Source organism: Ranitomeya variabilis, chromosome 1 (assembly GCF_051348905.1).
Source record: "Ranitomeya variabilis isolate aRanVar5 chromosome 1, aRanVar5.hap1, whole genome shotgun sequence".
Classification (NCBI taxonomy): domain Eukaryota; kingdom Metazoa; phylum Chordata; class Amphibia; order Anura; family Dendrobatidae; genus Ranitomeya; species Ranitomeya variabilis.
The window spans coordinates 1,007,755,562-1,007,769,405 of NC_135232.1; positions in this window are offsets into that span (position 1 = coordinate 1,007,755,562).

The window sequence follows — 13,844 nt, forward strand, 5'->3', positions numbered from 1 at the left end:
GGGTTGACCATATATCTACTCCTAACGCCAACACTAGAAGTAGCCGGGGATCATTCCTACGTTGATTCTAGATGACACGCGCCAGCCGGAGAATCTAGCTACCCCTAGTAGAGGAAAACAAAGACCTTTCTTGCCTCCAGAGAAGGGGACCCCAAAGCTGGATAGAAGCCCCCCACAAATAATGACGGTGAGGTAAGAGGAAATGACAAACACAGAAATGAACCAGGTTTAGCACAGAGAGGCCCGCTTACTGATAGCAGAATAAAGAAAGGTAACTTATATGGTCAACAAAAACCCTATCAAAATCCACACTGGAAATTCAAGAACCCCCGAACCGTCTAACGGTCCGGGGGGAGAACACCAGCCCCCCTAGAGCTTCCAGCAAAGGTCAGGATATAGTTTGGGAACAAGCTGGACAAAAATACAAAACCAAAACAAATAGCAAAAAGCAAAAGGCAGACTTAGCTGATATAACTGGAACCAGGATCAGTAGACAAGAGCACAGCAGACTAGCTCTGATAACTACGTTGCCAGGCATTGAACTGAAGGTCCAGGGAGCTTATATAGCAACACCCCTAACTAACGACCCAGGTGCGGATAAAAGGAATGACAGAAAAACCAGAGTCAAAAAACTAGTAACCACTAGAGGGAGCAAAAAGCAAATTCACAACACGGGTCATCCTGGGATTTTTGGCACCAGAGATTTGGTGGCTAGATCTTTCTGGTGGCCTTCTTTGTCGCGTGATGTGCGTTCCTTTGTGCAGTCCTGTGGGATTTGTGCTCGGGCTAAGCCTTGCTGTTCTCGTGCCAGTGGGTTGCTTTTGCCTTTGCCGGTTCCTAAGAGGCCTTGGACGCATATTTCCATGGATTTTATTTCGGATCTTCCGGTCTCTCAGAGAATGTCTGTCATCTGGGTGGTTTGTGATCGTTTTTCTAAAATGGTCCATTTGGTGCCCTTGCCTAAGTTGCCTTCCTCCTCCGATTTGGTTCCGCTATTTTTTCAGAATGTGGTTCGTCTGCACGGCATCCCTGAAAACATTGTGTCTGACAGAGGATCCCAGTTTGTGTCCAGATTTTGGCGTTCCTTTTGTGCTAGGATGGGCATTGATTTGTCTTTTTCGTCGGCCTTCCATCCTCAGACGAATGGCCAAACCGAGCGAACTAATCAGACCTTAGAAACTTATTTGAGATGTTTTGTTTCTGCTGACCAGGATGATTGGGTGACTTTTTTGCCATTGACCGAGTTTGCCCTTAATAACCGGGCTAGTTCGGATATTTTGGTTTCGCCTTTTTTTTTTGTAATTCTGGTTTTCATCCTCGTTTTTCCTCGGGTCAGGTTGAGTCTTCTGACTGTCCTGGGGTGGATTCTGTGGTGGATAGGTTGCAGCAGATTTGGAACCATGTGGTGGACAATTTGACGTTGTCACAAGAGAAGGCTCAGCGCTTTGCTTACCGTCGTCGCTGTGTGGGTCCCCGACTTCGTGTGGGGGATTTCGTGTGGTTGTCTTCTCGTTATGTTCCTATGAAGGTTTCTTCTCCTAAGTTTAAACCTCGTTTTATCGGTCCTTATAAAATTTTGGAAATCCTCAACCCTGTGTCATTTCGTTTGGACCTCCCGGCATCGTTTGCCATCCATAATGTGTTCCATAGGTCTTTGTTGCGGACGTATGTGGTGCCTGTGGTTCCTTCTGTTGAGCCTCCTGCTCCGGTGCTGGTTGAGGGAGAATTGGAATACGTGGTGGAGAAGATCTTGGATTCTCGTATTTCAAGACGGAGGCTTCAGTATTTGGTTAAGTGGAAGGGCTATGGTCAGGAGGATAATTCCTGGGTTGTCGCCTCTGATGTTCATGCGGCCGATTTGGTTCGTGCCTTCCATGTGGCTCACCCTGATCGCCCTGGGGGTTCTGGTGAGGGTTCGGTGACCCCTCCTCAAGGGGGGGGTACTGTTGTGAACTCTGTTTCCGGGCTCCCTCCTGTGGTCGTGAGTGGTACTGTGTGAGTTCTCTCTTTGGGCTCCCCCTGGTGGCTCTTTTTGTTATTCTGCAGGTTTCTGGCTGGGATCAGCTGTCTCGTCATCTGCTAGTCAGGTTTCCTATTTAATTCACCTGGTCCTTCATTCCTTGCCTGTTGTCATTGTATTCAGTGCTATTCTGATTCCTCCTGTCTACATCCGTTATCAGTCTCTCCAAGAGAAGCTAAGCTCTGTTTGCTTATTCTTGCTCATCTGTGTTCAATATTTTTCCTAGAATATTATGAGTTTTGTCCAGCTTGCTAATATGTGATATCTCTACTTGCTGGTAGCTCTGGGGTGCTGAGTTGCTCCCCCCACATCGTTAGTTGGTGTGGGGGTTCTCGCATTCTCTGCGTGGATATTTTTGTATAGGGTTTTTTACTGACCGCACAGATCCCTTGCTATTTTCTGCTATCTAGTGTTAGCGGGCCTCATTTGCTTAACCTGTTTCATCTCTGCATTTGTCTTTTCCTCTTAACTCACTGTTATTATTTGTGGGGGGCTTCCTATATCTTTGGGGTTATTTCTCTGAGGCAAGTGAGGTCTTACTTTCTCTTTAGGGGTAGTCAGTTTCTCAGGCCGTGAAGAGACGTCTAGGATTTCAGGAAACGTTCCACGGCTACCTATAGTGTGTGCGGTTAGGATCAGGTTTGCGGTCAGTCCAGTTACCACATCCCCAGAGCTCGTCCTATTATCTCTGACTTAGCTGGATAGATTTGTGATCCTAAGCCACTGAGGATCATAACACTCGTCACAGCCGGAGATCTAGCTACCCCTAAAGGTAGAAGCAGGAAAGCTATCTTGCCTCAGAGAAAATCCCCAAAGGATAGGACAGCCCCCCACAAATACTGTGTGACTGTGAGAGGAGAAGGAAATGACATACGTAGTATGAAACAAGATTTAGCAAACGAGGCCACTACTAGCTAGAAAGAATTAGTACAGGACAGAACACTGTGCGGTCAGTAATAAAAACTAGAAAAAGTCCACCGCAGAGAAATGCAAAAATCTCCACACCTGACTAAAGGTGTGGAGGGCAAACTCTGCTGCCCAGAGCTTCCAGCTTAGCTGACTAGATACATACTGATAAGCTGGACAAATGAGCAAAACATAGAAAGTGCTAAACAACAAAGTCCACAACAAGTGAACTGCAAAAAGACAAGCAAGGACTTAGCTTTGCTGAAATGGTCAGAGTGACAGGGAAATCCTCAGAGAGCCATGACTCCAAGCTCAACAATTGACAACTTGCATTGAATTAGGGAAAAGGCCAGACTAATATAGCAGAGCCAGAAAGACGATCAGTGAAAACAGCTGCTGATGCTAAATCCAAGAAGCAGCCATACCACTCAAAACCACAGGAGGGAGCCCAAGAGCAGAACTCACAAAAATGCTACTTATAACCACCGGAAGGAGCCCAAGAGCGGAATTCACAACAGTACCCCCCCTTGAGGAGGGGTCACCGAACCCTCACCAGAGCCCCCAGGCCGATCAGGACGAGCCAAATTAAAAGCACGAACCAAATCGGCAGCATGGACATCGGAGGCAACCACCCAAGAATTATCCTCCTGGCCATAACCCTTCCACTTGACAAGATACTGAAGCCTCCGCCTCGAAAAACGAGAATCCAAATTTTTCTCAACCAACACCGGGGCAGGAGGATCAACAGATGGAACAACGGGTACCACATATCTCCGCAACAAAGATCTATGGAAAACATTGTGGATGGCAAAAGAGGCTGGAAGGGCCAAACAAAAAAGACACTGGATTGATAATCTCAGAAATCTTATAAGGACCAATAAACCGAGGCTTGAACTTAGGGGAAGAAACCTTCATAGGAACATGACGAGAGGATAATCAGACCAAATCCCCCACACGAAGCCGAGGAGCAACACCGACGGCAGTTAGCAAAACGCTGAGCCTGTTCCTGAGACAACGTCAAATTGTCTACCACATGAGTCCCAATGTGCTGTAACCTGTCCATCACAGAATCTACACCAGGACAATCAGAAGGCTCAACCTGCCCTGAAGAAAAACGAGGATGGAAACCAAAATTACAAAAAAAAGGCGAAACCAAAGTAGCCGAACTGGCCCGATTATTAAGGGCAAACTCGGCCAACGGCAAGAAAGCCACCCAATCATCCTGATCAGCAGACACAAAGCATCTCAAATAGGTTTCCAAGGTTTGATTAGTTCGCTCAGTTTGGCCATTTGTCTGAGGATGGAACGTCGAAGAAAAAGACAAATTATTGCCCATCTTAGCACAAAAGGCCCGCCAAAACCTGAAAACAAACGGGGAACCTCTGTCAGACACAATATTTTCTGGAATGCCATGCAAACGATCCACATGCTGAAAAAATAATGGAACCAAATCAGAGGAGGAAGGCAATTTAGGCAAAGGTACCAAATGGACCATTTTAGAGAACCGGTCACAAACCACCCAGATAACAGACATCCTCTGGGACACAGGTAGATCCGAAATAAAATCCATGGAGATATGCGTCCAAGGCCGCTCCGGGACAGGCAAAGGCAAAAGCAACCCACTAGCACGGGAACAGCAAGGCTTAGCCCGGGCACAAGTCCCACAGGACTGCACAAAAAAACGCACATCCCGCGACAAGGAAGGCCACCAAAAGGACCTAGCAACCAAATCTCTGGTACCAAAAATCCCAGGATGACCGGCCAACACAGAACAATAGACCTCAGAAATTACCTTACTTGTCCATCTATCAGGAACAAACAGCTTCCCCACAGGACAGCGGTCAGGTTTATCAGCCTGAAATTCCTGAAGCACCCGCCGCAAATCAGAGGAGATGGCAGACAGAATCACCCCTTCCCTAAGAATGCCAACCGGCTCAAGGACTCCAGGAGAATCAGGCAAAAAACTCCTAGAGAAGGCATCCGCTTTAACATTCTTAGATCCTGGAAGATATGAGACCACAAAATCAAAACGGGAGAAAAACAGGGACCACCGAGCCTGTCTAGGGTTCAGCCGCTTGGCCGACTCGAGGTAAATCAGATTCTTATGATCGGTCAAGACCACAATGCGGTGCTTGGCTCCCTCAAGCCAATGTCGCCACTCCTCAAATGCCCACTTCATAGCCAACAACTCCCGATTGCCGACATCATAATTGCGTTCCGCAGGCGAAAACTTTCGGGAAAAGAAGGCACATGGCTTCATCAAGGAACCATCAGAATTCCTCTGTGACAAAACGGCCCCTGCCCCAATCTCAGAAGCGTCAACCTCAACCTGAAAAGGAAGAGAAACATCCGGCTGACGCAAGACAGGGGCAGAAGTAAATCGGCGTTTAAGCTCCTGAAAGGCCTCAACAGCCTCAGAGGACCAATTAGTCACATCAGCGCCTTTCTTCGTCAAACCGGTCAGGGGTTTAACCACACTAGAGAAGTTGGCAATGAAACGGCGATAAAAATTAGCAAAGCCCAAAAATTTCTGAAGGCTCTTCACAGATGTGGGTTGAATCCAGTCATGAATGGCTTGGACCTTAACAGGATCCATTTCTATAGACGAAGGAGAAAAAATAAACCCCAAAAAAGAGACCTTCTGAACTCCAAATAGGCACTTAGACCCCTTCACAAATAGAGCATTATCACGAAGGATCTGGAATACCATCCTGACCTGCTTCACATGAGACTCCCAATCATTGGAAAAAATCAAAATATCATCCAAATACACAATCAAGAATTTGTCAAGATAATTGCGGAAAATATCATGCATAAAGGACTGAAATACAGAAGGAGCATTAGAAAGCCCGAAAGGCATCACCAGGTATTCAAAATGGCCTTCGGGCGTATTAAATGCAGTTTTCCATTCGTCACCCTGTTTAATACGAAGAAGATTATATGCCCCTCGAAGGTCAATCTTGGTAAACCAACTAGCCCCCTTAATCCGAGCAAACAAATCAGAGAGCAAAGGTAAAGGGTATTGGAATTTGACCGTGATCTTATTAAGAAGGCGATAATCAATACAGGGTCTCAAGGAGCCATCCTTCTTGGCAACAAAAAAGAATCCCGCTCCCAATGGTGACGAAGACGGCCGAATATGCCCCTTCTCTAAAGACTCCTTTACATAGCTCCGCATGGCGGTATGTTCAGGCACAGACAGGTTGAAAAGTCAGCCCTTAGGGAACTTACAGCCAGGAATCAAGTCAATTGCACAATCACAGTCCCTATGTGGAGGAAGGGAACTGGATTTGGGCTCATCAAATACATCCTGGAAATCTGACAAAAATTCAGGAACATCAGAAGAGGGGGAAGAGGAAATTGACATTAAAGGAACGTCACTATGTACCCCTTGACAACCCCAACTAGTCACAGACAAAGATTTCCAATCCAGCACTAGATTGTGTACTTGTAACCATGGAAAACCCAGTACAACAACATCATGTAAATTATGCAACACCAGAAAACGTCAATCTTCCTTATGTGCTGGAGCCATGCACATAGTCAGCTGAGTCCAATACTGAGGTTTATTCTTGGCCAACGGTGTAGCATCAATACCCCTTAAGGGTATGGGACTCTGCAAAGGCTGCAAAGAAAAACCACAGCGCCTAGCGAATTCTAAGTCCATTAAGTTCAGAGCAGCGCCCGAATCCACAAATGCCATGACAGAAAAAGATGACAATGAGCAAATCAGGGTCACAGACAGGAGAAACTTAGGCTGCACAGTACTAATGGTAACAGATCTAGCGACCCTCTTAATACGCTTAGGGCAATCAGAAATAGCATGAGCAGAATCCCCACAGTAAAAACACAGCCCATTCTGACGTCTGTATCCCCTCTGTTGAATATACTACATGGCTGTGTTATATACTACGTGGCTGTGTTATATGCTATGTGGGCTGTGCAATATACTACGTGGCTGTGTTATATACTACGTGGCTGTGTTATATACTACATGGCTGTGCTATACGCTACGTGGGCTGTGTTATATACTGCGTGGGCTGTGTTATCCACTACGTGGCTGTGCTATATGCTACGTGGGCTGTGTTATATGCTATGTGGCTATGCTATATTTATCTGCTGTATCTGTGCATCATGAATCGTGCTATGTGTTAAAGGGGGGGCCCACTGAGACTCTTTCGCCCGGGGCCCTCTAAAACCTGGAGCCGGCCCTGGTGCACCACTTTGCGTTCACGCAGGGGCCGATCAATCTGAATGGCCAGAGACATAGATTCGCTCAAACCAACAGGCGTGGGGAACCCCACCATAACATCTTTAAAGGCTTCAGAAAGACCCTTTCTGAAAATTGCTGCCAGAGCGTCCTCATTCCATTTAGTGAGCACAGACCATTTTCTAAATTTCTGGCAGTATAATTCTGCCGCTTCCTGACCCTGACACAGGGCCAACAGTGTTTTCTCAGCATGCTCTACAGAGTTAGGTTCGTCATACAATAATCCAAGCGATTGAAAAAATGCATCTACATTAAGCAATGCCGGATCCCCTGACTCAAGGGAGAATGCCCAGTCCTGAGGGTCACCACTCAGCAGAGAAATAACTATTTTTACTTGCTGAATGGGGTCACCAGAGGAACGGGGTTTCAGAGCAAAAAACTATTTGCAGTTATTTTTAAAGTTCAAAAACTTAGATCTATCCCCGTAAAACAAATCTGGAGTAGGAATTCTAGGCTCTAAGGCCGGAGTCTGAACAACATAATCTTGAATACTCTGTTCTCTTGCAGCAAGCTGATCCACACGAGAAAACAACCCCTGAACATCCATGCCCGCATCCAAATCCTGAATCACCCAGAGATTAAGAGGAAGGAAAAAGACAAAACAGACTAAAGAAAAAAAAAATGGCTCAGAACTCTTTTTCTTTTCCTTCTTTTGAGATGCATTCAGCTCATTTTTGGGCCAGTTGTACTGTTATGGTCTGGTGATTAAGGAGCGACATGCGACTAGCTCTGAGCAGGTGGTAACTATACCGACCGCAGTTCCTGATCTTAACACAGACACTAGCAGTAGCCGTAGGATGTTTCTGTCACTCCCTGGACACCTCGTCACAGCCGGAGATCTAGCTACCCCTAAAGGTAGAAGCAGGAAAGCTATCTTGCCTCAGAGAAAATCCCCAAAGGATAGGACAGCCCCCCACAAATAATGACTGTGACAGGAGAAGGAAATGACATACGTAGTATGAAACAAGATTTAGCAAAGGAGGCCACTACTAGCTAGAAAGAATTAGTACAGGACAGAACACTGTACGGTCAGTAATAAAAACTAGAAAAAGTCCACCGCAGAGAAATGCAAAAATCTCCACACCTGACTAAAGGTGTGGAGGGCAAACTCTGCTGCCCAGAGCTTCCAGCTTAGCTGACTAGATACATACTGATAAGCTGGACAAATGAGCAAAACATAGAAAGTGCTAAACAACAAAGTCCACAACAAGTGAACTGCAAAAAGACAAGCAAGGACTTAGCTTTGCTGAAATGGTCAGAGTGACAGGGAAATCCTCAGAGAGCCATGACTCCAAGCTCAACAATTGACAACTTGCATTGAATTAGGGAAAAGGCCAGACTAATATAGCAGAGCCAGAAAGACGATCAGTGAAAACAGCTGCTGATGCTAAATCCAAGAAGCAGCCATACCACTCAAAACCACAGGAGGGAGCCCAAGAGCAGAACTCACAAAAATGCTACTTATAACCACCGGAGGGAGTCCAAGAGCGGAATTCACAACAATATACTATTTACAGGGGAGATGACATACAGGTATATACTATATACAAGGGAGATGACATACAGGCATATACTATATACAGGAGATGACATACAGGTGTATACTATATATAAAGGAGATGACAAACATTTATATACTGAGGGGAAAATAAGAGGTGTGAGGTGAAAATGGTGAAAATGAGAGGTGTGAGGTGAAGATGAAAAGGTGTGAGTGCAAAATGAGAGGAGTGAGGGAAAATAGTGTAGTGATCGTAAAATGACAGATGTGAGGTCGAAATGACAAGTGTTAGGGGGAATGAGAGGAGTGAGGGGGGAATGAGAGGAGTGAGGGGGAAAATAAGAGGTGTGAGGGAGAAAATGAGAGATATGAGGGGGAAAATGAAAGATGTGAGGGGGAAAATGAGAGGCGTGATGGGAAAATGAGAGAAGTGAGGTGCTATAACTAACCACAGATATGTACTATGCCCTGGCAACGCCGGGCTCTTCAGCTAGTACTTAATAAGTGACAATTCCCACATTACAACACTAGACCCATATATGTCCTTATGAGACAAAGAAGAGATCCCACAACAATCACTGAAGATTAAAAACTAATATTTTATTGACAATAAATCAAAGACAGTTTAGATATAACAGGAATAACCATAATAGGGGACGCCAAATGTAGCACCACTTATATAGGATCTTTTGGTATCCATAATCATTTATAACTAGTGTTGAGCATTCCGATACCACAAGTATCGGGTATCGGCCGATATTTGCTGTATCGGAATTCCGATACCGAGTTCCGATATTTTTGTGATATCGGAAATCGGAATCGGAAGTTCCCAGTGTATGGTTCCCAGGGTCTGGAGGAGAGGAGACTCTCCTTCAGGCCCTGGGATCCATATTCATGTAAAAAATAAAGAATAAAAATAAAAAATATGGATATACTCACCCGTCCGGCGGACCCTGGACCTTAGCGGTGTAACCGGCAGCCTCCGTTCCTAAGAATGCAGTGAGTGTAGGACCTGCGATGACGTCACGGCTTGTGATTGGTCGCGTGAGCGGTCACATGAGCGGTCATGCAACCAATCACAAGCCACAACGTCATCGAAGGTCCTTCACTCTGCATTCTTAGGAACGGAGGCTGCCGGTTACATCGCTAAGGTCCAGGGTCCGCCGGACGGGTGAGTATATCCATATTTTTTATTTTTATTCTTTATTTTTTACATGAGTATGGATCCCAGGGCCTGAAGGAGAGTTTCCTCTCCTTCAGACCCTGGGAACCATCCAGGATACCTTCCGATATTTGTGTCCCATTGACTTGTATTGGTATCGGTATCGGCGAGATCCGATATTTTTCCGGTATCGGCCGATCCAATCCGATACCGATACTTTCGAATATCAGAAGGTATCGCTCAACACTACTTATAACATAAATGGTGGTTGCTCTGTGTGTTACTATGCTGTAGTTCCTTTTCAATATGTCATTTGGTGTCCCCTATTATGTTTATTCCTGTTATACCTCAACTGTCTTTGATTTATTGCCAATAAAATATTAGTTTTTAAAATCTTCAGTGATTGTTGTGGGATCTCTTCTTTGTCTCATAAGGACATATATGGGACTAGCGTTGTAATGGTGATTGAAGTGCCCCGTTGATAATTGGACATTTGGTGATTCAATTATTATTCAACATTTCCCACATGTCTACTTTACATCAGCACAGTTTTGGAACCAAAATTGTTTTTGTTAGGGAGTTATAAGGGTTAAAAGTTGACCAGCAATTTCTCATTTTTACAACACCATTTTTATTTAGGGACTACATCACATTTGAAGTCACTTTGAGGGGTCTATATGATAGAAAATACCCAAGTGTGATACCATTCTAAAAACTGCACCCCTCAAGGTGCTCAAAACCACATTCAAGAAGTTTATTAACCCTTCAGGTAATTCACAGGAAATTTTGGAATGTTTTTAAAAAAAAAAGAACATTTAACTTTTTTTCACAAAAAATTTACTTCCGCTCCAATTTGTTTTATTTTACCAAGGGTAACAGGATAAATTGGACCCCAAAAGTTGTACAATTGTTCTGAGTATGCTGATACAATCCAACCAGCACCTGCCAGAGCTCATCTGTCTAACAGCCAGTCCAGTCCAGTCCACGCGTGCTTTTCTGTTCCTCAGCTGGTCCCATCTGCACCCATGGTTTCAGTGTCCCTACAGTGCCTGCTTGCATTCTTCATCCCTCCTTCGGGCCATACCAGCCTACCTACTCGAGGGGGTCATCTGCCACCCTCTCTAGGTCAGTACTGGAGTTGCACCTGGTGGAACCTCATTGTTTCTCCTTGGATCGCAGTGTCGCCTGCTGCGGCTTATCCGAGGTCGGATTTGGTAGGACACCTAGTTACGCCCCTCCAGGCTTTCCGAGGACTACGGCACAGTGGTTCCATTACCTTGCCCGTTACAGTCTCCTTCTGCTGGGTTGGCTGTAGTGGAAGAGGTGTCTGTCCCCAAAATTCTAGTTCTTCTTTAGTGAAATTGATGCCACTTTGGTGGTGTCTGCCACTAATTTTTGGAAATGTGTAGACTCCTTCCTGGGTCTCCTTCATGTGTGTTCACTGTAACAGTAGACCTCTGAGACAGGCAGGCCTTCTCCAGGGGTGGATTAAGGGTAGCCAGGGCCCCGGGCTCTTCAGACACTGTGGGCCCCCCCCCCGGTCATGTGACGGGGGTCATGTGACGGGGGTCATGTGACGGGGGTCATGTGACGGGGGTCATGTGATACCCGAACCAGATTATTCCAGAAAAATGGCCGGGCCCTACTCTACTGTAGCCTATTAAATATTTGTTAAAATCTGCAATACAATTTAGGTATATTTTGACCAATAATATCACATACAAGGAACAAATACCACCGCGCCATGACCAGACCACAAATTACAACCACAGTGATCGAATAATATCACATACAAGGAACAAATACCACCGCACCATGTCAAGACCACATATTACCACCACTTGGTGACCAAATAGCACATTCAAGGGACAAATACCACAACACCATTTCCAGACCACATATTACCACCACATAGTGACTGAATACTACAATACTGATCAGTAATTTAAAAAAAAAAAAAAAATACTATCACCATAAGTGCCAGTATTCACAGGAGATCTGTACTTAGTATGCAGTGTCTGTGTAGAGGTAATACAGAGATCACTGGTGGTATTATACACAAGAGCGCTGTATGTAATGTATAGATAATACAGTGATCACTGGTGACATTGTACACAGGACCTCTGTATATTGTATACAGTGTATAGTGTCAGTGTATAGGTAACACTGACTCACCAGTGACGTCTCTAGGTGAAGTCCTTCATCTTTCATCCAGCACAGACCGCCATCATTTCTTCCAGCCTGGACTCGTTTCTGCAAGAAATAACACAGTTATCTCGAGCTCTGCTTGCAGAACACATTACTTAATTTTTCACAACTTCTACATGACATCACATGGAGAAAAAAAGGCGATATAGTGTTACTCTGCACAGTAACAGGACCGCCCCCCCATTTAAAACAGTATACTCAAAAAATAAAATAAATACATCACTGCAGTAATAATGTCCCTTAATTAGCCCCTATGGTAATAATATTCCCACACCCTGGCCCCGTGTGTCTCATTCCTGGCTCCAGACATATGTTCTCCCATCCTGCCCTCATGAGTATCCATTCTACCCCATGTGATCTCCCCATCCTGCCCCATCTGTCTCCATCGTATCCATCCTGCCCCATGATCCAATCCTGCCCCATGTCTTTCATTCTGCCCCGTGTCTACATTCTGCCCATGCCTCCAGTCCTGCCCCCAGTGTGTCCAGCAAACTGCCCCAGTGTGTCCAGCATATTACCCCCAGTGTGTCCAGCAATCTGCCCCAGTATGTCCAGCATATTGCCCCAGTATCCAGCAATCTGCCCCAGTGTCCAGCATTGCCCCCAGACAGTGTCTCCAGCAATCTGCCCCGTGTCTGACTCCAGCATATTGCCCCCAGTGTGTCCAGCAATCTGCCCCAGTGTGTCCAGCAATCTGCCCCAGTGTGTCCAGCATATTACCACCAGTGTGTCCAGCAATCTGCCCCAGTATGTCCAATTGTCCAGCATTGCCCAGTGTGTCCAGCATTGCCCCACTGTCTCCAGCATTGCCCCAGTATCTCCAGCATTGCCCCCAGACAGTGTGTTCAACAATCTGCCCCAGTATGTCCAGCATATTGCCCCAGTGTGTCCAGCATATTACCACCAGTGTGTCCAGCAATCTGCCCCAGTATGTCCAATTGTCCAGCATTGCCCCCAGTGTGTCCAGCAATCTGACCCAGTATGTCCAGCAATCTGCCCCAGTGTCTCCAGCATTGCCCCAGTGTCTCCAGCAATCTGCCCCAGTGTGTCCTCCAGCATTGCCCCAGTGTGTCCAGCAATCTGCCCCAGTGTGTCCTCCAGCATTGCCCCAGTGTCTCCAGCATTGCCCCAGTGTCTCCAGCATTGCCCCAGTGTCTCCAGCAATCTGCCCCAGTGTCTCCAGCAATCTGCCCCAGTGTCTTCAGCAATCTGCCCCAGTGTCTCCAGCATTGCCCCAAGTGTCTCCAGCAACCTGCCCCAGTGTCTCCAGCATTGCCCCAGTGTCTACAGCAATCTGCCCCAGTGTCTACAGCAATCTGCCCCAGTGTCTCCAGCATTGCCCCAGTGTCTCCAGCAATCTGCCCCAGTGTGTCCAGCAATCTGCCCCAGTGTCTCCAGCATTGCCCCCAGTGTGTCCAGCAATCTGCCCCAGTGTCTCCAGCATTGCCCCCAGTGTGTCCAGCAATCTGCCCCAGTGTCTCCAGCATTGCCCCAGTGTCTACAGCAATCTGCCCCAGTGTCTCCAGCATTGCCCCCAGTGTCTACAGCAATCTGCCCCAGTGTCTACAGCAATCTGCCCCAGTGTCTACAGCATTGCCCCAGTGTCTCCAGCAATCTGCCCCAGTGTCTCCAGCATTGCCCCAGTGTCTCCAGCAATCTGCCCCAGTGTCTCCAGCAATCTGCCCCAGTGTCTCCAGCATTGCCCCAGTTTCTACAGCAATCTGCCCCAGTGTCTACAGCTATCTGCCTCAGTGTCTACAGCTATCTGCCCCAGTGTCTA